The sequence below is a fragment of the Salvelinus sp. IW2-2015 genome, linkage group LG23, assembly GCF_002910315.2.
Source record: "Salvelinus sp. IW2-2015 linkage group LG23, ASM291031v2, whole genome shotgun sequence".
Taxonomy (NCBI): Eukaryota; Metazoa; Chordata; class Actinopteri; order Salmoniformes; family Salmonidae; genus Salvelinus; species Salvelinus sp. IW2-2015.
Window position 1 is genome coordinate 47230467 of NC_036863.1, and position 27766 is coordinate 47258232.

The 27766-nt window shown below is 41.6% G+C and overlaps 1 pseudogene; it reads right to left on the bottom strand.

The window, feature by feature from the left end:
- LOC111950078 (rap1 GTPase-activating protein 2-like) overlaps window positions 1-11586 on the bottom strand; it is a 73182-nt pseudogene extending 61596 nt beyond the window's left edge.
- Window positions 11587-27766: the final 16180 nt, after the last annotated feature.

Sequence of the window (27766 nt, forward strand, 5' to 3'; positions counted from 1 at the left end):
TTTGAGGAATTAACATTATGGAATTTCTGTTGTTTTGAATTTGGCGCCCTGCAATTTCACTGGCTGTTGGCGAGGTGGGACGCTACCGTCCCACATATCCCAGAGAATAAGACTTCTGAATACCTTATCAAATGGCTATTTGCCAAAAGGGTGCAAAGCTGTCATCAAGACAAAGGGTGGCTACTTTGAAGAATCTAAAATATATTTTGATTTTTTTAAAGGATCGGACCCTTTTTTTCAATTTTTGCCTAAAATGACATACCCAAATCTAACTGCCTGTAGCTCAGGACCTGAAGCAAGGATATGCATATTCATGACACCATTTGAAAAGAAACACTTTGAAGTTTTTGGAAATGTGAAATGAATGTAGGAGAATACAATACATTAGATCTGGTAAAAATGTGTACTATCATCTATGAAATGCAAGAGAAAGGCCATAATGTATTATTCCAGCCCAGGCCTAATTTAGATTTTGGCCACTAGATGGCAACAGTGTATGTGCAAAGTTTTAGACTGATCCAATGAACCATTGTATTTCTGTTCAAAATGTTGTATCAAGACTGCCCAAATGTTCCTAATTGGTTTATTAATAGATTTTCAAGTTCATAACCGTGCACTCTCTTCAAACAATAGCCTGGTATTATTTCACTGTAATAGCTACTGTAAATTGGACAGTTCAGTTAGTTTAACAAGAATTTAAGCTTTCTGCCAATATCAGATATGTCTATGTCCTGGGAAATGTTCTTGTTACTTACAACCTCATGCTAATTGCATTAGCCTACGTTAGCTCAAACGTCTCGCGGGGGACCCACCAATCCTTAAACACTTTTTTTGGTCACTACCTGATACCATATGTGTTATTTCACAGTTTTGATGTCTTTGCTATTATTCTACAATGTAGAGAATAGTACAAATAGAGAAAAATCCTTGAATGAGTAGGTGTGTCCAAACTTCTGAGTGGTACTGTATATTAAACCACATATTGTAGGTCACCCTCTGTTTCAGGACTCAGATCTGGTTAGATGCTCATCCTCTTCTCCACATAGGTCAGATCCCCCGATTCCACTGCGAGGCGAGCAATTTGCCATTTGACTTTAAAACTGTGCATTCGTACTCTCATACAACAAGATCCATTCCGGAGAGAACCAGTACGATGTGCAATGTTTATCAACGTCATGGGACCTAGATTCTCCTGCCCAAACAGTTCATAGAAAGGATTGCTCATGAAGGAAGATGAGTTGCCGGCTTGTCCTGCGACCTGCACTTTTAATTTACAGGAATGATTTTATGTTTTCTTTTTCAGGAATTGATTTCCCTTTCTAGCTTAGTTTGTTTCCAGGTCATGTAGACGCCCTTCTGTCACATTGACCTCTGTCTCCAAACTTTTCACTTTAGTTGAGTAGTGTAGGTATCCACTTTAGAAGTGAGCAGTGCAAGATATTAATTTATCGGCTTACATTTAAATTGCAAGTCAAGGGCAGAGGTAATTTCCTCATTAACAATGTCTCGTCAGTAGTGGCAAACTCTTTCCATTGTCAGTTGTTGAGAGTCGCCATGTTTTCAGCTACTGGAACTAAGTAGACCTGCTATCGTTCATTATAATATAGTAAACATACCACACCTTAATGCGATGTTATATGTTGACAATTATTTGAAAATAAGTCAGTCAATTCATAGTTATTTTGCAAAGGAAAAGCCATCCGTTTCAATGCATGCCACCGGAACCGGACACCTGGTCATGGTTTTTACAAACACTTCTTGATTTTCAAATGCCTCTGAATGTACACTGAGCAGAGTGTCTGTCTTCGACCAATCAGACACACAAACACAAGCAAAAATGTGCGCGCAGGCACACACACGCTCATACGCACACACAAAATTACATTTTGCTTAGAGCACCCTAAGTGCCAGAGCCAGAATGTAACAATATTATATTCATGACTTACTGTAGGAGCCATTAGATGATTACATAATAGTGAATTATTAAACTGTACAGTCCAGGGCTTCATCCCAAATAGCACCCTATTCACTATATTTGACTAGGGCTCTGGGATCCACCCTAGCTGTAGACCACTTTGCTATTAGTATGACGTAACCAGGCCATGCATTCTCCATTTGACTCTGCATCCTGGAAAGAACCTGGCTAGAAGCATGGCATCAAAGCTTTTACTTTAAACTATAGCCTAGCCCTAAACAAGGCTGGTATTGGTAGCAGACTTGGACTAAAAAGTGTCCATCACAATCTAAAACTAAAACAATGCAACAGACTTGCACCCCTTGAAAAACTCAAACACATTAAAAACACTCACTCAAACACATCAAACAAACTCAAACACATCAAAAACATACACTCAAACACATCAAAAACACATAAACTCAAAAACACTTACTCAAACACATCAAACAAACACAAACACATCAAAAACACATCAAAAACACATACTCAAACACATCAAAAACACTCACTCAAACACATTAAAAACTCTCCAACACATCAAACACTCAAAAACATCAAAAACACACACTCAAACACATCAAACAAACACAAACACATCAAAAACACATCAAAAACAAACACTCAAACACATCAAAAACACATCAAAAACACACACTCAAACACATCAAAACACACACTCAAACACATCAAAAACACACACTCAAACACATCAAAAACACATCAGAAACACTCACTCAAACACATAAAAACACACTCAAACACATCAAAAACATAAAACACACTCAAAGACACACACACTCAAACACATCAAAAACACTCACTCACTCACTCACTCAAACAAAACAAAAACACTCACTCAAACACATCAAAAACACTCCAACACATCAAAAACTCTCCAACACATCAAACACATCAAAAACGAACAATAAAACACATCAAAAACACTCAAACACACTCAAACACATCTAAAACACTCACTCAAACACATCAAACAAACACATCAAAAACACTTAAACCTCAAAGTTGCATCAAAACAAACACTCAAACACATCAAAAACAATCACTCAAACAAAATAAAAACACACACTCAAAACCATAAAAAACACACACTCAAACACATAAAAAACTCTCCAACAAATCAAACACATCACTACACTACATGCAAAAAAACACACACTCAAAACATCATCAAACACAAACACACATAAATCTAAAAAAAAAACAAACGAAAACGCATCAAGAACAAACACTCAAACACAACAAAAACACACTCAAACACAGTCAAACACATCAGACAAAACTAAAACGTACACTCAAACTTATCAACAAATCCACACTCAAAACCATCAAAAAAACAAATTATAAAACATAAATAACATTCAAACACATTAAACACAATCCAACACATCAAAAACCCTCCCAACACATCAAACACTCAAAACACATCAAAAACACACATTCAAACACATCAAAAAGACCACTCATACACATCAAAAAGACACACACAAACACACTTCAAAAACACATCAAAAACAAACACGCAAACACAACAAAACACACACTCAACACATCAAAAACACACACTCAAACAAATTAAAAACACATCATACTCATAAAAAACTCAAACACAAAAAACACATAAAAACACTCAAACACAACAAAAACATACACTCAAACATGTCAAAAACACTGAAACAACATCATACACAGTCCAACACATAAAAAAGACACACTCAAACACATCAAAAACACACACTCAAACACATCAAAAAGACACACTCAAACACATCAAAAGACACACTCAAACACATCAAAAACACTCACTCAAAACATATAAAAAACACATCATAACTCATAAAACACTCAACACAAAAAACAAAAAACCATAAAAACACTCAAAACCGTCATACACAGTCCAACACATAAAAAAGAAACACTCAAACACATCAAAAACACTCATTCAAACCATATCGAACAAACACAAACACACCAAACACATCAAAACAACAAACTCAAACCCATCAACAAAACTCCAACACATCAAACACACTCACTTAAACACATAAAAAAAACACAAACACATCGAAAACACATCAAAAACGCAATAAAAACAAACACTCAAACACATCAAAAACACATCAGAAACATACACTCAAAACATCAAAACACAGTCCAACACATCAACACAAGAAAAAACATCAAACACATCAAAACACAACAAAAACTCATACACACCAAAACACTGAACAATCAAAACACTCAAACACATCAAAAAACACTCACTCAAAACACATACAAACACACAAAAACTCATACACAACAAAAACACTGAAACAAAATCAAAACACTCAAACACATCAAAACACATCACTCAAACACATCAAACACACACTACAACACATCAAACAACACTACCAACACATAAAAAACATTCAAACACATCAAAAACCATCAAACCACATCAACAACACTCAAACATATTAAAAAAAAAATACACACTCAAACACATCACAAAACACGCAAACACATCAAAAAACAATCACTCAAACAAAATAAAAACACACACCACTCAAACCATAAAACACAAACACTCAAACACTAAAAAACTCTCCCAACACTCAAACACACACTCAAACACATCAAAACACCTCACCATATCAACCACACACACACACAACATCGAAAACGCATCAAGAACAAACACTCAAACACAAACAAAAACACACTCAAACACAGTCAGCACATCAGACAAACTAAAACGTACACTCAAACTTATCAACAATCCACACTCAAACACATCAAAAAACACACAAACTTAAAACCATAAAAACACTCAACACGTCATACACAGTCCAACACATAAAAAGAAAACACTCAAACACATCAAAACACTCATTCAAACATAATCAACAAACACAAACAAACCAAACCACATCAAAAAACACAAACTCAAACCCATCAACAAAACTCCAAACACATCAAACACACTCACTTAAACAACAAAAACAAAAAAACACAAACACATCGAAAACACATCAAAAAACGCACATCAAAAACAAACACCTCAAAACACATCAAAAAACACATCAGAAACATACACTCAAACACATCATACACAGTCCAACACATCAAAAAACACTCACTCAAATACATCAAACAAAACTCAAAACACATCAAACACAGAAAAAAACATCAAACACATCAAACACAAAACAAAAAACTCATACACACCAAAAACACTGAAAACAAATCAAAACACTCAAACACATCAAAAAACACTCACTCAAACACATCAAACACAACAAAAACTCATACACACCAAAAAACACTGAAACAAATCAAACACTCAAACACATCAAAAACACTCACTCAAACACATCAAACCAACACTCAAACCCATCAAACACACTCCAACACATAAAAAACATTCAAACACATCAAAAACCATCAAACACATCACAAACACTCAAACATAATAAAATACACACTCAAAACATCAACAAAAACACGCAAACACATCAAAAAACTCAAACAAACGCATTTAACATCAAAAACACTCAACATTCAAAACAGTAAAAATAGTCAGCGTGCTACTTAATCTTGAGCATGAGTACCTATCAGAATCTTTTCTTCACACACACACACAACACACACACACACAACACACAACACAACACACACACACACAAACACACACACACACACACACACACACACCAAAACACACACACAACACACAACACACACACACACACACACACACACACCACACACCACAAACACACACACACACACACACACACAGAGAGAGAGAGAGAGCGCAAGGGAGGGAGGGAGAGAGTGAGAGTGTGTGAATTAATGAGTCAAGCTCTAAATAAAGGAATGACAGGGAAGATGATTGTGTGCTGTTTAGAACGTTACATGGACATTGAGTACTCATTCATAAAACATACACAGTTTAAAACCAACTTTAATAAGTTATACACAAACCGACTAAGCATACATAGTCATATGAACGTACTCTAGACTCCTGCAGAATACAAATACAACATACCACAGGCATACACGCACGCACGCACATACCCATGAGCCTACAGGAATATGCACATGTAGCCTACATGATGCTAACCTGACTTGGCACACCCTCTCCAGTCTCACTATCTCAATTCATCATGCTCATCTAAACATAATATACAGACATTCACACACCAGAGATGGGGTTAACTCCATCTCAGTATAGCCATCAAGTCCGGAACTGAACTGCACTACAAGAGAAATTCCATTAAAAACGTAATTTATATGAACTGAAACAGATGGAGAGACAGATGTGCGCACACACACATACACAAACTCAGATCACAGAGGAGTGATCACACATACACAGATCTCTCACACACACCCAGGTTATCAGCAGGTAAGAACACAGACAGGTGGAATTCACACACCTTGCTGCCACCACTGAGGCGACACTAAAACAAATCTATAGTTACACTTCCTATCTACTAACACACAAACACCCCAAACAACACTTGTTTAATGAAATGTTAATTTTCAGATGGAAGTCCCACAGATTGCCCCTAACATAATTAGGTTAGCACTAATTCATTTCATATCATACATCTTTACACTCATGTCATATCAAATGTAATACATTATATAATTTCTATGATACCTTTTGATTAGGATGGCACTAATATTATGTAACATAACAGGCATATAATCATAGCCTACATAATATAATTCCTATACGACGCTAATACCCAATGTAAAATCCAGGGGTAAATCTTAGAGATTACTGCTGCTGCTGACTTAATGAGTTCTTTATGCTATCATATCATTCCGGACGTGCTACCTGTCCCAGACCTGCTGTTTTCAACTCTCTAGAGACAGCAGGAGCGGTAGAGATACTCTGAAGGATCGGCTATGAAAAGCCAACTGACATTTACTCCTGAGGTGCTGACCTGTTGCACCCTCGACATCCACTGTGATTATTATTATTTGACCCTGCTGGTCATCTATGAACATTTGAACATCTTGGCCATGTTCTGTTATAATCTCCGCCTGGCACAGCCAGAAGAGGACTGGCCACACCTCATAGCCTGGTTCCTCTCTAGGTTTCTTCCTAGGTTTGGCCTTTCTAGGGAGTTTTTCCTAGCCACTGTGCTTCTACACCTGCATTGCTTGCTGTTTGGGGTTTTCGGCTGGGTTTCTGTACCCAGCCGAGCACTTTGAGATATCAACTGATGTAAGAAGGGCTTAATAAATACATTTGATTTGATCAATAATACCCAACGGTAAATCCATGGATAAATCAAGCAGATTATTATACATTACTGCTGCTGCTAACTATATAACATACAGTGCCCTCCATAATTATTGGGACTGTGAAAAATGTATAAAAATAAAAAAGGATTTCAAATCAAACAATGCCTGTGAGTTTAGAGTGTCAGCTTTAATTTGAAGGTATTTTCATCGGGTGAACCATTTAGAAATTACAGCATGTTTTGTTCATAGTCCCRCCATTTTAGGGGACCAAAAGTATCGGGACAAATTTAATCATATGTGTAATAAAGTAGTCAAACATTAGGTATTTGGTCCCATATTCATAGCATGCAATGACTACATCAAGCTTGTGACTCTACACATTTGTTGCTTGCTTTGGTTGTGTTTCAGCGACAAACGTTAGAGACGCACAAATATTATACCCCAAAGACATGCTAACCTCTCACCATTACAATAACAGGGGAGATTAGCATTTTATATCACACCCCCAAGACATGCTGACATCTCACCATTACAATAACAGGGGAGGTTAGCATTTTCTATCATACCCCCAAGTCATGCTAATCTCTCACCATTACAATAACAGGAGAGATTAGCATTTTGGGGAGGGTATGATGTGCGTCTGTAATTTTCTCACTCATTATTATTCACGATTCATTCAGGATCCTCCGTAATCATGGTAGCATCCACATGAATGTAGAAGTGTTTAGAAACGTATTCTTATTTACAGTAAAASTGACTCCAAAATGACACAATACATTATTTACCATTCATTTCTATTGGGTACTAAATAAATTGAAACACAACCACAACAAACAGCAAATGCAGCCAAAAGAAGYAAAAAAATCACTGTATAACTCTATTATCTGTAAGACTGTGTGTGTGAGGTTGTGTGACTGACAAAGCCACAGAACGGAATGGCTGTGAGTCTCACCTTTGCACAGAGGGGTAGGGGTCATATCAGTGTGTAGCCCAAACTGTTAAGACGCTACAAACAGAAGTTGGCAGATCGGCTGTGGCGACTTCAGACGAGTACCAAGAGAGTTTGTGGGGTTCATAGAGCAAACAAAGAACGCCATCGTGTTCGTGAGAGTCATATCTTTACACAAATGGTTCATAATAGTTTGGACGCTACTTACGATTTTGTGAGAAGGCCGATTTTCGGGATGTTTAATGGTCTGARAAACACCGCTCTAGCTCTGTCACCTTTCACCGCCGATGCGGAAGTGCGACATAGGCGGATGCGGTGGATTGAGACACATCAATGCAAAAAGAAACAGATATCTCTAGCTTAAACTGACCCATTTTAATGGGGATTTTTTAATTACGCTAATTAGATTTCCACTGAAGGGTGTACGTCCACCTTAGGGGGTTAAGTGGTCAGATGTCATATAAAAAATGGCTTCCATATAAAAAATACCACTACTGGTTACTACAGCCCTCAGTACTGTACCACACAGAGAGGGTACCTACCCAATGGTGCTCTCTCTCTCTCTCTCTCTCCCTCTCTCTCTCTCTCTCTCTCTCTCTCTCTCACACACACACACACACACATGCATTCACTTACAAGCATTCATGTGGACGTGAATGCCCTTCCGTCCAGCAAACCCAATTTTATGAACAATTTTTGTGTATACTTTTTGAACGTGCGTACTACTCACCGTGCTCTGAGTGCACTGACAGTACTCTTATCAATCCTGAAGAGAGAGATAGAAGGGAGAGAGAGAGGGATAGAGAAAACATGTTCAGTTAACTTGTCATGTAGCTATGACAACAGGGGCACACGACCCCATTCACGCTCACTGGTGAAGCACTTCCTTCCTCCACAGCCTGGCTCCAGAGATGTCCCTCACACGGACATACATACACAGACACACGTGGACATACACACACACACAGACATACACACACACACGTGCAAGTATGAACGCTTGCACACGGACACACACACACGCACGCATTCTGACTCACACACACACACACACATACACACACAGACAAACAACATTTCATTTAATCACCATGGCATAAAAGGCATGCTGTTAATTATCTCTTCCTTCATACCTTCTTTCTCTCCTTCTCTTCCTGTTCTCCCTCTCTCTATCTCAGTGTGTGAGTGTTTTGTATGTCATATATATGTATGTTAGCGCCTTAGGAAGTGTCTTTACTACACTGAATTACACACTAATGGCTGACAAGCTGTCATCACATAGCTCTGCTGTTGTGACACACACACACAAACACACACTCTCTTTCTCTCTTTCTCTCTCTCTCTGTGGGAGACTAGATCACACTATAACACACCCTTCCTGTGCTGGAACCCCTCCCAGTACTGCCTTAAACCACACACACGCACACATACGCYCGCACACACACACACACAGTTTTCAAGACAATGATCAGTAACCCAGTGACTAGTGCATGCCATTGCATATTTTCCATCCCAAAGTTTTTTGTTGGTAAACAATCACACATACACACACAAACGCACACACAAATGCGCACACACACACAGGTAATCTTTTGTGAACACGTTTTTCCATCATGAGAAGTCAATCTGTCTGTCAATGTTCTATTTTCCGTTTGCATTTTCAAACTAACTCAGACTCACAGTAACCATTAACCCTGCTGTGTCACTGTGTAAGGAGTAAGGGAGGGAGATGGAAGAAGAGAGAGGTGGGGAGAGTAGCAGATGGGAAGAGAAGAGGGAGATAGGAGAAGGGGGAGAGAAAAGGAGAGAGGGTGTAGGAGGAGAGTAGCAGAGGGGGAGAGAAGAGGGATACAGAGATAGGAGAGAAAAGGAGAGAAGGTGCAGGAGGAGAGTAGTAGAGGGAGCAGGAAACGTTAAAAGCTTCATATGATGAGTCTGAAACTTCTGCTCCTCACTGGTCATAAATAAAACATGTAGTGCTGCTACCAACACACACACACACACACACACACAACACACACACCACACACACCACACACACACACACACCACACCACACACACACAACACACACACACACACACACACACACACACACACACACACTACAGCTCCACCCATACGCTAAATCAGGGCCACACAACACACACACCTCAACTGACTTAGCACACAGTGAAACAAAGCATGCTGAATAGCTGATAAAGGGGTGGAGAAAGGAAGAGAATGAAGGTGAAAGAGAGGAAGAAAGGAAAGGAGAGAAACAGATGAGAGAAGGGAGGGAATAGTAATGCTAATATCCACTCTTCCCTCCTTCCCCAAAAAGCATTTCCTGCATTATTTGTCACTGCCTCACTATTACCTCTCACACACACTCAGAGAGATGGATGGAGATGGAGAAAGAGAGCTTGATCGAGAGAGAGATGGAGGGCTYGAGAAAGAGAGGGAAAGGGAGGGAGATGGAGAGCTCGAGAAATGGAGAGAGGAAAATTGAGTATGAAAGTGAATGGTTGAAAAGAGGCTTGTGTAAGTCTTGCAACTTCTCTAACCACACACACGTGCGCACGCACAGACACAGACACACACACGGACAGACGCACAGACACACACAGGCCTCTTGTGTATTCTGGGCACAGGTTAGATTTGATAGGCCATATGCCGAGCTGAGATTCAGTGAGGTACAGAGCTCTGTATCACTCAGAGAGAGAGAGAAAAAGAGGAGAGAAATATGCTGTCTCATACCTACAAGAAGACAAAGAAAGGGGATGTTAAGGGGATAAACAAATACCCTGGCTGTATCATAGAGGGATAGAAATAGTTATCATCCCGTTACTCTGCTACTACTGGTCTCTGTCTTACCACTTACCCGGTTTAGCAGTCACAAACTAGTCTAACTACAAACTAGCAAGGATCCCTGCCATAGACAATCAACTGTCATAACATAGCTAACACACCCCCATACAAAACAACAAACTATTTACAATCACAATCACATAAACACGCCACATCAAACTGAGCCATATGCAAAGTCGCATACACAACACACACTTTATCTCTGTCACACATACACCACACACTTACCATCCAAACCCTCCGAAGGACACACTCCTCTTCCTCCTTAGCATGATGTTTACGTCTCTTTCTTTCTCTCTGGGAGTCTGTGTCTGCTTCTCTTGAAATTCTTAGTCTTACAACACTCTCTCTCTCTCTACCACCACTATGTGTCGTCTGCCTCCAGCCTTCTATCTATACAGTTAGCGCTTTAGCCTTTTTACCATTTCCTCACTGTTTTTCTCTCTCTATCTCTCTCACTCCCTGGTTCCCTCTCTCTCTCTTGTTCACTCTCTCACACAGTATGAGCCTAACACCTGCCTAGTCTCTCCCTCTCACTCCACTGCACTGCTTCCCTCCCTCACCACCCGCTAGGCTGGAACGATTGAATGAGAGAGATAGGGCGATAGAGCGAGAGGAAGGGAGGTTGGGAGGGGTGGAGGGAGGGAGGTGGTGTTTTCTGTGTATTTCTCTACCTCTATTCTTCGACTCTGAGAGAGACAGACTGACAAGGCAAAAAAAGTGGCATTGATGTCAAAATAATAGACCGTGTTAATATGAGTACCTCGGTGTCTGAAACGGAATGAAGAAGGTCATTTTAGGTGCCAGTACCAATTTTAAAATACTCGTGTTCATATTCTAGAGGTGGAATATTCTAGAAGAGCTGCCGGTACTAGAGATATTCTAAAGAAAGCAGATTGCTAGATCATCTTTTCATGGGTACTCAAGCAATAGAAAATGAGAAGTGCTGCATCAGCCTAATTCAAACGCTGAACTGGAGTGCTTTCTTTGTGGAGTCATTTATGTTTGAAACATCTCTTGGTTAAATGTCAATGAGAGAGCTCTATTAACCCGAGCCGCAGTGCACTGATCTATGGCCCGTGACGTGAACGGACAAAAGCGGTGAGGAGCGCCCTTCTCAAACCGAACAGTAATCTGCGCCGATCATACTGTCAACAAGGCAGCATGGTGCATTGTCCAGAAACATAAAATACCTGTTTTGAATTTTCTAACTATACTGAAAAAAATACACTACCGTTCAAAAGTTTGGAGTCACTTAGAAATGTCCTTGTTTTTGAAAGAAAAGCAAAAAAAAAAGTCCATTAATGTCACGTTCTGACCATAGTTCTTTTGTATTTTCTTTGTTTTAGTATGGTCAGGGCGTGAGTTGGGTGGGTTATCTATGTTTTGTGTTTCTATGTTGTGTTTGTCGTTTGGCCTGATATGGTTCTCAATCAGAGGCAGGTGTTAGTCATTGTCTCTGATTGGGAACCATATTTAGGTAGCCTGTTTTTGTATTGTGGGTTGTGGGTGATTGTTCCTGTTCCTGTGTTCTGTGTTCACTATTTCGGGAATATAGCGTCTTCGGTTATTTTTGTTCAGTTTATTGTTTTGTTCGTTCTTGAAAGTATTCATAATAAATATGAATACTCACCACGCTGCATCTTGGTCCGACATTTCTTACTCCTCAGACGAGGAGAACGAAGACTACCGTTACAATTAAAATATCATCAAATTGATCAGAACTACAGTGTAGACATTGTAAATTACTATTGTAGCTGGAAACAGCAGATTCTTAATGGAATATCTACATAGGTGTACAGAGGCCCATTATCAGCAACCATCACTCCTGTCACGCTCGTGAAAATGGACCGACCAAGGCGCAGCGTGATTAGAGTTCCACATCTTTTATTCAAGTGAAACTTCTACAAAACAGGAAGACTCCGGCCTTGGAGCGGGACTGGACGCCGTGCCTGGACTGGGCACCGGCGCAGAGGAAGGCTCCTGCCATGAAGCGGGACTGGACACCGTGCCTGGGCTGGGCACCGGTGCAGAGGAAGACTCCGGCCTTGGAGCGGGACTGGACGCCGTGCCTCGACTGGGCATCGGCGCAGGTTTCACCGGACTGATGACACGCTCCTCAGGTCGAGTGCGTGGAGCCGGTACAGGACGCTCCAGGCTGGGGATGCGCACTGGAGGCCTAGTGCGTGGAGCCGGTACAGGTGGCACCGGACTGTTGACACGCACTTCAGGGCGAGTGCGGGGAGCCGGCACAGGACGCACCGGACTGGGGAGGCGCACTGGAGGCCTGGTGCGTGTAGCCGGCACAGGTGGCACCGTACTGGTGACAGGCTCTTCAGGTCGAATGTTGAGCAGAACACACTTGACCAACATCTRTCTCCTCTCTCTCTCCCCTCTCTCTCCCCCAACTTCTCCATCGCCTCCCTGCCAGTCTCTGGCTCTTCCCTCTGCTCAGCCGCCAGCTCCATGTGCCGAACATGAGCTGCCTCTAATTGGGAACCATACTAAGAGCARCAACATAGAAATGAAAAGACTAGAACACCCCCTAGTCAAGCCCTGACCTACAACACCATAGAGAACCAAGGGCTCTCTATGGTCAGGGCGTGACAACTCCTGTGTTCCAATGGCACGTTGTGTTAGCTAATCCAAGTTTAACATTTTAAAAGGCTAATTGATCATTAGAAAATCCTTTTGAAATGATGTTGGCAGATCTGAAAACTGTTGTTCCGATTAAAGAAGCAATAAATATGGCCTTCTTCAGACTAGTTGAGTATCTGGAGCATCAGCATTTGTGGGTTTGATTACAGGCTCAAAATGGCCAGAAACAAAGAACTTTATTCTGAAACTTGTCAGTCTATTCTTGTTCTGAGAAATTAAGGATATTCCATGTGAGAAATTGACAAGAAACTGAAGATCTCGTACAACGCTGTGGACTACTCCCTTCACAGAACAGCGCAAACTGGTTCTAACCAGAATAGAAAGAGTGGGAGGCCCCGGTGCACAACTGAGCAAGAGGACAAGCACATTAGAGTGTCTAGTTTGAGAAACAGATGCCTCAGATGTCTTAGGGTGTTAAGTGGTCAGATGTCATATATAAAATGGCTTCCATATAAAAAATACCACTACTTGTTACTACAGCCCTCAGTACTGTACCACACAGAGAGGGTACCTACCCAATGGTGCTCTCTCTCTCTCTCTCTCTCTCTCTCTCTCTCTCTCTCTCGTTCTCTCTCTCAACTTGTGGATAAATTCTTTACATCCCTGAAAAACAATGAATAAGCTCTTGGCATCTTTTTATATTTATCCAAAGCGTTTGACACGGTTGATCATAAAATAGGTTTTCATGATTGTACTTATAATTGTCTATATAGTTATGTTTATGTAAGAGAACAATGTGTTTTTGTGAACGGCTGTGCATCTACCAGGGCCAAGATATCCTGAGGTGTGTCACACCTCGGTTCAATGTGCAAACTCCTTCAAGACTGTTGGAAAAGCATTCCAGGTGAAGCTGGTTGAGAGAATGCCAAGAGTGTGCAAAGCTGTCATGTTTCCATATGTGTTATTTCATAGTGTTGATGTCTTCACTATTATTCTACATTGCAGAAAATAGTACAAATAAAATAAAAACCCTTGAATGACTAGGTGTCTCCAAACTCTTCACTGGTATATATATATATATATATATGTTGAGCAGATATATATTTGGTGATTACTGATCAATTAATTCATACATCTATATTTAGTAGGTTTTCTTATCTGTTTTAACAAACTTTTAGATTTGTTTACTTTGTACTTTTGTGGTGTGCTTTTCATATAAGCTTTCATATAATGCTTCCAACCTTCACACAGCGTTTTAATTTGTTTTTATCTGTATTGTTGTCTATCACTTGTTTTCTTTGGTATAAATAAATAATGGCTTTGTGAAGTTGCTGCATATTGGCAGGAATTGGAACACGCTGTCGGACACGCTGATGCAGAGCATCCCAAACATGTTCAATGGGTGACAAGTTTGGTGAGTATGTAGGCTATGGAAGAACAGGGACATTTTCAGTTTCCAAGAATTGTGTACAGATCCTTGCGCCATGGGACCATGCATTATCATGCTGAAATTTGATGAATGGCACGACAATGGGTCTCAGGATCTCGTCACGGTATCTCTGCGCATTCAAATGGCCATTGATAAAATGCAATTGTGTTAGTTGTCTGTAGTTTATGCCTGCCCATACCATAACCCCCCCGCCACCATGGGGCACTCTCTTCACAACATTGGTAGAGAAATTAACATTCTCTGGCAACAACTCTGGTGGACATTCTTGCAGTCAGCATGCTAATTGCACGCTCCCTCAAAACTTGAGACATCTGTGACATTGTGTTTTGTTGACAAAACTGCACATTTTATAGTGGCCTTTACTTTCCCCCAGCACAAGGTGCACCTGTGTAATGATCATGCCATTTATCAGCCTCTTGATATGCCACACCCGTCAGTTGGATGGATTATCTATGCAAATGAGAAATGCTCACTAACAGGGATGTAAGCAAATTTTTGACATTTTTTTGAAATATGCTTTTTGTGCATATGGAACATTTCTGGGGTCTTTTATTTCAMCTCATGAAACATGGGACCAACACTTTACATGTTGCCTTTATATTTTTGTTTAGTTTTCATTGGGAGGGCAGATAAAGCATTTATCAAAAACTTTTGCATGTCAAAACACAGAATCCTACTCATTATTCCACATACTTAATCTAGCCTAGGCTACGCCGTGGGCTTTGATCAAGGCACCTGGCTTGCGCCCTGGAGGCAGCCTTGTTCCAAAAGAAAGCAATCATTTTTCACCCGGTGAAAACTCCTCCCACCAGGGTAACCCAGGCCAGATAATCGAATCCCCTCAGTGAAAGGGCATAAGTCATTTATTGGTGCTGGTTAAACAGGGCAGTGATGCAATCAAGCATCTGTTTTATTTTAGACTCAATATGGGCCACTTAGAAGGTTTGGAGTGATACAGTGTTTGTATCTGCACCTGCATTGCTTGCTGTTTGGGGTTTTAGGCTGGGTTTCTGTACAGCACTTTGAGATATCAGCTGATGTAAGAAGGGCTATATAAATACATTTGATTTGATTTGATACAATGGGTGGGTCTAATCCTGGCTGCTGATTGGTTAAAAACATGTTCCAGCCAGTGTCTATTCCACAAGTTGRCACAGGTTAAGGATATGACATTGKAATGCCTATTTACTGTTCCATCTCACTGCACAATCCACTATCTCATCAGTCCAACAAAGGCAATTTATAAACTTGATATCAATTGTAAAAAGCATCCTAGACATTATCTCCCCTTTCCTTTAGACTAGCATTTGGTTTTCAACAGCGGAGACCTGTAACCTTGCTGTCTGGTGTCATCAACCTTTGCAACATCATTTTAATATTGAAATTCAGTCTCCACTGTCCCATTGATGATTAACGTGTCAGGACAAGACAGACAGCTATTCTCAGCCAGTCGAAATCATGAATCAGCATAATTTGTATGGATATATACAAAGAAATGTTTATATAAAAACAGGTAAAACGAAACTAAATGCAGCTAGTTTGCTGATTTGTCTATCTTCAGTTTGAAGTGATTGTGTTAGCTGTGTATTTGGCTAGCTCCTGGCGAGAGAGCAAATGTTCTATGCCATGCGAGATCGCGCATCATTAGCTCATTGTTATGGGTGTATCCAAATAAATGTCACTAGAAAAATGCTTAAACCAYCGCAAATGCAGCAGATTTGCTGTTATTCTGGCTGCACTGCTTGACGTGACTGTGTTGCCAGCCAGCATGGCAACGGAACATTTAGAAGAAATGACTGGCTCGCGTCTATACTCTAGATATAGAACAAAAAACTTCACGACTGGGTCGCATCTCTGGCAACCTAACAGATAGAACGAACGACCAGCCGTCTTGGGTAGCGACCATAGATTTGTGTCGGGACAATATCTCATGGAAGAATGAAATAGTATGAATAAATTCATAAAAATAAAGGTTGTAATGAAAATATGTCAATCATTATTTGAATATGTTGGCAACCCGTTGTATAAAAGTGATAATGCCGGTGTTTGGAAGTGTCAATATATCCTCCAAATACTGTCTTCTCTGGCATTATCACTTAAATAATATTAAAGTGTCAATCTGTTGTTATGTTCCAAATGGCATCCTACTCCCTTTATAGTGCCCAATGTTGGAAATAAGGTATTTCTCGGAGTCTCTAGGGGTTTAGCTCACTTGGGCTAAAATTTCAGATTAACAAATTTCCAGTTAGCCTACTTCATGGATCATCTCAGACATTCATCTAAACAGAGACATACACAGTGACATTGACATTTCACTAATATGTTCTGTCAATATCACAATGTAAGTGTCTGTTTTGTCTCTGTCTGTCTTTCTGTCTGTCTGCATGCCTGTCTATCTGCCTGTCTTCAGACAGTGTCACAGTAACACAGAGAGCGGTGGAGGAAGATAAAGATAAAGGGAGAGAAAGAAAGATGGACCATATGGCCTGACATAGCATGCTGCTTCATCCTGTGCTGCCAAGCCAACTTCAGGAGAGAGAGAKTGAGAGAAAGGACAGAGAAAGAGYATAACAGGAGGACAGAGGGCGATATTCAGAGCAGGGTGTGACGTGGTGAGGTTGGACCAAGGTGCAGAGAAGAGACCAGACGAGGAATCAGTGGTTAAGGATAAACATAATACTTTACTGAGAAATGGTAACGGAAGGATCACAGTAACACTGGGGAATCAACAAACACTAAGTCTAAACGCACGCACGGACGGACGGCAAAAGAAACCAGAAAACACACCTCCTTTAACAGGGACATCATAACGGTCTCTGCTACCCTCTGGTGACAGGTGGAACCATGACAGTCTGAGTGTCATTAATGTCTCTAGTACGGTCTCTGCTACCCTCTGGTGACAGGTGGAACCATGACAACCTGAGTGTCATTAATGTCTCTAGGACGGTCTCTGCTACCCTCTGTTGACAGGTGGAACCATGACAGTCTGAGTGTCATTAATGTCTCTAGGACAGTCTCTGCTACCCTCTGGTGACAGGTGGAACCATGACAGCCTGAGTGTCATTAATGTCTCTAGGATGGTCTCTGCCACCCTCTGGTGACAGGTGGAACCATGACAGTCTGAGCGCCCAAGGAGAGGTAGTCGTCTCGACAGGCCAGTTCCGTCTGGAACTCCACGCGCAGTCCTCTTCTGAATAACGRGCGAAGCGCCGGCTCATTCCATCCACTGGATGCTGCAACTGTCCAGAAGGTGACCACGTACTCAGCTGTAGTCTGGTCCTCCTGCCGTAGTTGGAGTAGGCGCTCACCCCTCTCTGCCCTCCGGTGGATGATCAAAGATACCTRTGAACAGAGCCATGAACCCCTCATACGAATCCAGCTCCTCCTCTCCCAGATGGCCGTGGCCCATTCCGACGACCGCCCAGTCAGCAGAGAAATAACCGTGACAACCTTGGACCTCTCGATGATTGGGGCTCCCATCTGGTGGGCAAAGTAGATGGAGCACTGTAGTAGGAAGTCACGCTATTTAGATGGGGTGCCGTCACATTTATCTGGGAGGTACAAACACTTACCTAAGCGGGTTGTTGAATGGGCTGGATCGATGGGTCGACTGGTGGTGGAGTATCCTCCTCTAGTTGAAGTCAACGCCTCTCAGGTATGTTCAAGACGTTGAACACTGCGAAGTACCTCTTTCATAGCCGTCCCCAGTTGTGCCAGCTGGTCATGGTGTTGACTAAGTAGGTATCCTTGTTCGTTGACCGTCTGGGAGTTCTGATTTCCTGCTGCTTCCATTTGTTGASGCAGTATTCTGTAACGTAATGATTGATGCTAGGTAATGATTGATACCAGGTGCTCATGATGATGGTTGCCACGACCAGTGGTTAGTAAACCGGCGACTGCGAATGCCAGGGGGGAGGAGTGGGAGTAGACGTGACAAGACTGCTGCGCCACCCGGGAGACCCTGTCGTGATTTTTTTTATATACGGTATGACTTTACTTGCATAAAAACTTTGATTGAAACATGCGAGAGGGAAGTCATACTGTATAAAAAAAAGTAATGACAGCTGTGATGGAAACAAGTTTCAGGAAACGTATGAAATGGTGAAATGAAATGGTGTGTTGTCCTCCCACTACGACTCAGGAAACCATGCAGTTTATTAGGCTACAGATAAAATAAGTTATGACGAACGTTACAGGGTGGTGAAAATTCACAGTGATGAGCTTGAAGCTCCTTTCCAATAAATATTGAGGGTCTTATTCTGGTGACATGATGATCGATGCCTGACTGCTGTTTGACAAATAAAAATACATTTTATGTGCTCTATGCCATCACACACAGTTTTTTATCCCCAAGAAGTCTGGTGGATACACACCACTGGTGGGAAAATGCCAGTGGTGTAAAGCACTGAAGTAAAAATACTTGAAAGTACTACAGTCGTGGCCAAAAGTTTTGAGAATGACACAAATATAAATTTTCACAAAGTCTGCTGCCTCAGTTTTAATGATGGCAATTTGCATATACTCCAGAATGTTACGAAGAGTGATCAGATGAATTGCAATTAATTGCAAAGTCCCTCTTTGCCATGCACATGAACTGAATCCCCCAAAAACATTTCCACTGCATTTCAGCCCTGCCACAAAAGGACCAGCTGACATCATGTCAGTGATTCTCTCGTTAACACAGGTGTGAGTGTTGACGAGGACAAGGCTGGAGATCACTCTGTCATGCGGATTGAGTTCGAATAACAGACTGGAAGCTTCAWAAGGAGGGTGGTGCTTGGAATCATTGTTCTTCCTCTGTCAARCATGGTTACCTGCAAGGAAACACATGCCGTCATCATTGCTTTGCACAAAAAGGGCTTCACAGGCAAGGATATTGCTGCCAGTAAGATTGCACCTAAATCAACCATTTATCGGATCATCAAGAACTTCAAGGAGAGCGGTTCAATTGTTGTGAAGAAGGCTTCAGGGCGCCCAAGAAAGTCCAGCAAGCACCAGGACCGTCTCCTAAAGTTGATTCAGCTGCGGGATCGGGGCACCACCAGTACAGAGCTTGCTCAGGAATGGCAGCAGGCAGGTGTGAGTGCATCTGCACGCACAGTGAGGCGAAGACTTTTGGAGGATGGCCTGGTGTCAAGAAGGGCAGCAAATAAGCCACTTCTCTCCAGGAAAAACATCAAGGACAGACTGAAATTCTGCAAAAGTTACAGAGATTGGACTGCTGAGGACTGGGTTAAAGTCATTTTCTCTGATGAATRCACTTTCCGATTGTTTGGATCATCCGGAAAAAAGCTTGTCCGGAGAAGACAAGGTGAGCGCTACCATCAGTCCTGTGTTATGCCAACAGTAAAGCAACCTGAGGCCATTCATGTGTGGGGTTGCTTCTCAGCCAAGGGAGTGGGCTCACTCACAATTTTGCCTAAGATCACAGCCATGAATAAAGAATGGTACCAACACATCCTCCGAGAGCAAAACATCGATATATCGGCTCTATGGCCAGGAAACTCCCCAGACCTTAATCCCATTGAGAACGTGTGGTCAATCCTCAAGAGGCGGGTGGACAAACAAAAACCCACAAATTCTGACAAACTCCAAGCATTGATTATGCAAGAATGGGCTGCCATCAGTCAGGATGTGGCCCAGAKGTTAATTGACAGCATGCCAGCGCGGATTGCAGAGGTCTTGAAAAAGAAGGATCAACTGCAAACATTGACTCTTTTCATCAACTTCATGTAATTGTCAATAAAAGCCTTTGACACTTATGAAATGCTTGTAATTATACTTCAGTATTCCATAGTAACATCTGACAAAAATATCTAAAGACACTGAAGCAGCAAACTTTGTGGAAATTAATATTTGTCTCATTCTCAAAACATTTGGCCACGACTGTACTTATTAAGTAGTTTTTGGGGTATCTGTACTTTACTCTACTATTTATATTTTTGACTACTTTTACTTCACTATCTAAAGAAAATTATGTACTTTGTACTCCATAAATTTTTCCTGACACCCAAAAGTACTCGTTACATTTTGAATGTTTAGCAGGACAGGAAAATGGTCTAATTCACACACACATCAAGAGAACATCCCTGGTCATCCCACTATCTCTGACTTACACATGCTTTGTTTGTAAATGATGTCTCAGTGTTGGAGCGTGCCCCTGACTATCCGTAAATTTTAAAAAAAACAAGGAAATGATTCCGTCTGGTTTCCTAAATGATTTATACTTTTACTTTTGATACTTAAGTATATGTTAGCAATAACATTTACTTTTGATACTTAAGTACATTTAAAACCAAATACTTTTGGACTTTTACTCAAGTAGAATTTTACTGGGTAACATTCCCTTTTACTTGAGTCACCTTAATAGAAAAAATCTTTAATTTTACTCAAGTACGACAATTGGGTACTTTTTCCACCACTGGAAAATGTGCATATTTTCTTTATGTGGATTTTAGAATATTCACATAAAATCTGTCGCCAATTGGATGGGAACCTAGTTTCTGCTACAAAGAATTCAATGACAGGGCCGAAAGCAAAAACATTTTTACCTTACATTTCAGTCTAAGGACGTCCGATGACTGTGAATCACCCTAAGGACCTTACAATTAATTTATTTAACCTTTATTTAACCAGGAAAAGCCCACTGAGACCCAGAGACTCTTTTTCAATGGCGACCTGGCCAAGAAGGCAGCAACAATCAATACATTACAGAATTAATTCCTACAACAATACAATTCAATTCAACAACATGATCCACACCAAAGACAGCATTTACACTCCTCTGCAACAGAGTCTCCCATCAACATTTTAAATTCATTCAGTAGACCTAACATATCTAGATGAAGCATGGGTTGTAGACTATTCCATGCCTCTGGTGCACAAGACGAGAAGGCAGTTTTGCCTAACACAGAACCCAAACTGGCTGCGCGCGTGCACCATCGTGCGCAAATTAATTTTGTCCCCCTACACCAACGTGCGATCCACCTGACTACCACAGGTTAAATATCAAAACAAACTCTGAACCAATGAATTAATTTAGGGACTGGTCGAAAAGCATAAACATGTATGGAAATTTAGCAGTTAGCTTGCACTTGCTACGCTTTATCCCAAGATGGCGTAGCAGCGGACCGTGTGTTTGTCTTGTCCCGTATGTAAATAGTCCTCCGTTTTTTCTCGTATGCATTTCGTATATATTATTATTTCACTTTCCATTTTGGAACTTGAATACTACATTCCGCCTCACCCCAATGTGCGTCAGGATCTGCTATTTATTTAATACTTTAGAACCGTAACCCCAATCAGAAGCTAGCCAATAAGACCTACTACTCTCAGTAGTCAGTTAGCCACATGCTGGCGTCTTCACCCTTAACTCGGACACCAGCCAGCTTCAGCTCGGGCCAATACCTGCCAGTCTGCAAGCGCGATTATCAACCCACGACATATAGGACTGCTTTTTTCACTTGACCACATCAACCGTGAGTTTTTCTTTTTCTTCTAACTTTCATCACCGATTTCAGCCGCAGGCACTGAAGCATTTGCCCTTGATTCTGCAGCTAGCTAGCTGCAAACCGTGTGTCTATTGGCTTACGTCGATCCGGGAGCAAACGTTAACTTATTCCGGAGCTACCTGAGGAGCTCCATCAGCCATTCCTGGGCTCCAGTTCACCTATCCGGACCCCGTTTTTTTGTTTTTTTTTGTTTGTTTTGTTGCTCGTGCATATACGGAGCCCCACCGGGCTTTCACGACTGACTGCAGACGTTATCCTGCCCGATGGAGTTATCCAACTGCGCACCCCGTCCCGGACTTACCTTGAACGCTCATCGGGGCCCGCTAATCGTTAGCTGTCTTATCGGCTGCTATCTGAATAAGAGGTAATGTGACAATTATTATTATTATTATTTTTTTTTTATTTTTTCTTTGGGCCACTATATCTATTTGCAAATTTGGACTTGATCCCCTCTACCACACGGAACCCCACTACCCTACCGACGGAAACCGCACGCGGTATCTACAATTAGATCTTCATCCTATGCTATCTGGCTACCGATAGCCTCTACCCGGCCTACTGTTGCTGATCGCCGTGACCAACCACTCTAAGCTCACTGGACCCTTATTGATACTCGATTAAGCATGCTCTCCTAAATGTAAATATGCCTTGTCCATTGTTGTTTGCTGGTTAGTGTTTATGTGCTTATTTCACTGTAGAGACTCTAGCCTAGCTCACTATACTCATATCACCCTCTCAGTCTCCACCAGCCCACATATGTCGATGACATCACCTGGTTTCAATGATGTTTAGAACAATTATCTTTCTTCTCATCACACTCAATACCTGAGGTTACCTCACTGTATAACATCTCATCCATTACTTGTCTGTACATTATCCTCCTTTAAGCTTTTTATCCATGCATCACCTCTACCGACTCTGGATCCACTTCCAGTATATGCCGAAACTTCCTTTTATCTCTCTTGCTCTAGTAGCTCTAGACGACCAATTCTCATGACGCTTTTAGCCGTCACCTTATTCCTACTCCTCTCCTCTGGTCCTCTGGTGATGTAGAGGTGAATCCAGAGCCCTGCAGTCAGTAGCTCCACTCCTATTCCCACCAGGCGCTCTCTTTTTGATGACTTCTTGAACGTAATGAGCCTTGGCTTTCATGCATTAACATTAGAAGTCCCTCCCTAAGTTTGTTTTGGTTCACTGCTTTAGCACACTCTGCTGAACCGCGGATGTTTTAGCCGTGGTGAATCCTGACTTAGAGACCACCAAAAATTCAGACATTTCGCATCCCAATAACAAGATTTTCAGACAAGATAGAAGCGGCCAAAGGGGGCGGTGTTGCAATCTACTGCAAAAGTTGCTGCAGAGTTCTGTTTTACTATCCAGGTCTGTCCCAAACATTGAACTTCTACTTTTAAAAATTCCACTCTCTTAAAAACAAGTCTCCTCACCGTTGCCGCCTGCTATAGACCACCCTCTGCTCCCCACTGTCTGTGCTCTGGACAACTTATGTGAACTGATTGCCCCCCATCTATCTTCAGAGCTCGTGCTGTAGGCGACCTAAATTTGAACATGCTCAACACCCCAGCCACCTCTACATATCTAGGCTTGATGCCTCTCAATCTCACACAAATTCAATGAACTACCAGGTACCTCGCCAATTCGTAAAACTAGGGTACCCTCTATAGATATCATCCTAACAATCGTTGCCCTCCAAATACACCTCGTGGCGTTTTTCAACCAAGATCTCAGCGATCACTGCCTCATTGCCTGATCGTAATGGGTCAGCGGTCAAACGACCTCCACTCATCACTGTAAACGCTCCCTGAAAACACTTTCAGCGAGCAAGGCTTGTCAATGGCGACTCTGCGGGGTATCCTGAGAAGGATATTGATTTCATCCCGTCAGTAGAGGATGCCTGACATTTTATAAAGAATAGCTCTTCCATCCAATCTTGCATAAGCATGCCCCATTCAGAAATTAGAACTAGAACAGATATAGACCCTTGCTTCTACTCCTGACAATGACTGCCCTTTAACCAAACCAGATAAAACATCCTACTGGCGTTTCTGGCATCTAGCATCGAGACAGCCCTCGTGATATGCGAACTTTTCTAGGAAGCCAGAAACCAATTACACAGGCACGTTAGAACAGCCAAGGCTCAGCTTTTGTCAGAGCAGAAATTTGCGCTTCCTGCAACATCAAATTTCCAAAAAAAGTTCTGGGACCACCGTAAAGTCCATGGAGATAGAGAAAGGACACTCTCGCTCCTCATGCTTCGCAACCGCTCTGAAGATAGGAAACACTGGTACCACCGACAATTCCATATAATTGAGAATTTCAATTAAGCAATTCTTTCTACGGCTGTGCCCAGTCGTTTCCGACCTGGCTGCCCTCTACCCGACAACAGCGACTTGCCACCTGCCTTGGGCTAACTCGGGCGCCAGCGGCCTCCTTTCTCGTTTCTCCAAACTACAGTCAGCGTGATGTTCTAAATAGAGCTTGCAAAATCTGGACCGCTTACAAATCAGCCGGCGCTAGATAATCTGGACCCATTTCGTTTCTAAAAACTATCTGCTGAAATTGTGCCACCCTATTAGTCAGCGGTGGCTCGTCTCAACCTTCTGGTCTTTCGTGGTTGCTTTTCTGGATGTTCTCTTGTCGCTCGTAAATATGTGTAATGGAAATTACGGTACCTCTGCTGTCCTCTTCGTTGCTCGGTGGATCTTTCTACTGGCGTCCCTCATCCCACTGACCCATTTGCTTTTAAACTACGTCATATCAGGCACTTTAACTTATACGTGCTCTGGTGGTTGTGTGCTTCGTATCAATGATTAGGGGATGTGGGATCTATCGTGAATGTTTTCGTTATGGACCACTTACTGATAGTGCGAGACTGTTTACACATAGATCGTGAGGATATGGTTAGCCCGGTTCTTTAGTTCGGTTTATCGTTGTGCTTGGTCCTTTTTCTTAGAAAGTTCAGCTGCATTAGCGGTGAGAAGTGATGCGTCTCGCAAGTTCAAACGATAGAATCAGGGTATTGGTCCGATAACTCAGATTATTAGAGAAGGACTCGATCCCCTTACCTAAAAATAAGCCACATGACTTTCCTATGTTCAGCACGGAAATTGAAGATTCTATCGAAGAATTTATCTTCGGCGGAACAGAGCATGGGTATTGCATTTAAGGCAGGAAGAAGGACGCAAGCAAAAATTCCGCTCGAAGTCTCATACGTGTGTCATTACAATGTAGATAATTTACTTTAACACCCCCACACACTATTTACAGGTTGGGTTCATAACAATACTGTGCACTATTCTAGGGGAACGTCCTATTAGTAACCATTGGTTGCATATAGTACCATTCAAGGAACTCGCTTTATCTTACACACCACTAACTTCTAACCATTAACTTATAAACTTCATCGTGACAACTCGACATGACACTGCATTAAGATAGCTTCTTCTTCTGTGATATTGGGGACTTCAGTCTCGGACGAGGTGTTCACCAACACTTTCTGATTCGGGTCAGTTCAATCAGTCTGTATTGTCCGCTCTCAGTTCTCTTATGTGCCACAGGGTCACATTCTTGACCGGGACTCCTCTCTGTAACATCAATTGATGTCGCTCTTCTTGGGCTTGGTATCTTCTTGATTCGCACCTTTCTACGCAGACGACACTTATTTCTTGTTTATACTTTCTTGGCCCTTTTTTTTTGACACCGGTGTTAACAACCCTCCAGGCGAGCTTCCAATGCCATACAACTCTCCTTCGTGGCCTCCAATTGCTCTAAATACAAGTTGTAAAGACTCAAAAGCATGCTTCTTCAACCGATCGTGCCTGCACCTGCCCGCCTGGTCCAAAACATCAGCTAATCTGACGGCTCTCTGACTTAGAAATATTGTGGAACTAATACAAAATACCTAGGTTGGTCTTGAGTTAGACTGTAAACACTCTCCAGACTCACATAAACATCTGCCAATCCCAAAGTCAAATCTAGAAATTGGCTTCCATCGCGCAACAAAGATCCCTTTACTCATGCTGCCAACATACCCTGTAAACTGACCATCCTACCAATCCTCGACTTCGGTGAGTGTCATTTACAAAATATGCCTCCAAAACCTAACTCAATCAAATTGGATGCAGTCTATCACAGTGCTATCCGTTTTTGTTCACCAAAGCCCCATATACTACCACACCACTGCGACTGTACACTCTCGTTGGCTGGCCCTCGCTTATAACTCGTCGCAAACCCACTCGGTTCCAGGTCATCTACAAGACCCTGCTAGGTATAAAGTCCCCCCTTATCTCAGCTCGCTGGTCACCATAGCAAGCACCTACCTGTAGCACGCGTCCGCAGGTTATTCTCTAGTCACCGCCCAAAACCAATTCTTCCTTTGGACGCCTCTCCTTCCAGTTCTCTGCTGCATGACTGGAACGAATCAAAAATCTCTGAACTGGAAACACTTATCTCCCTCACTAGCTTTAAGCACCAGCTGTCAGAGCAGCTCATAGATTACTGCACCTGTACATAGCCCATCTATAATTTAGCCAAACAACTACCGTCTTAACCTACTGTATTTATTTATTTATTTATTTTGCTCCTTTGCACCCCATTATTTCTGTCTCTACTTTGCGCTTTCTTCCACTGCAAACCAACCATTCCAGTGTTTTTAGTTTTATTTTACTTGCTGTGTTGTTATCACTTCGCCTCCATGGCCTTTTTATATTTTTATTTATTTATACATATATTTGTTTGCCTTCACCTCCCTTATCTCACTCACTTGCTCACATTGTATATAGACTTATTTTTTTCACTGTATTATGACTATATGTTTGTTTTACTCCATGTGTAACTTATGTGTTGTTGTATGTGTCGAACTGCTTTGCTTTATCTTGGCCAGGTCGCAATTGTAAATGAGAACGTGTTCTCAATTTGCCTACCTGGTTAAATAAAGGAAAATAAAATAAATAAATAAATAAATAGCTAATTTGTCTTATTTAGCTAGCTTGCTGTTGCTAGCTAATTTGTGTTGGGATATATAAATAAATGTTTTTATTTTTTATTTTATCCCAATTTTCGTGGTATCCAATCGCTAGTAATTACTATCTTGTCTCATCGCTACAACTCCCGTACGGGCTCGGGAGAGACGAAGTCGATGAAGCATGGCACGTGGGTACCTGCTTCTG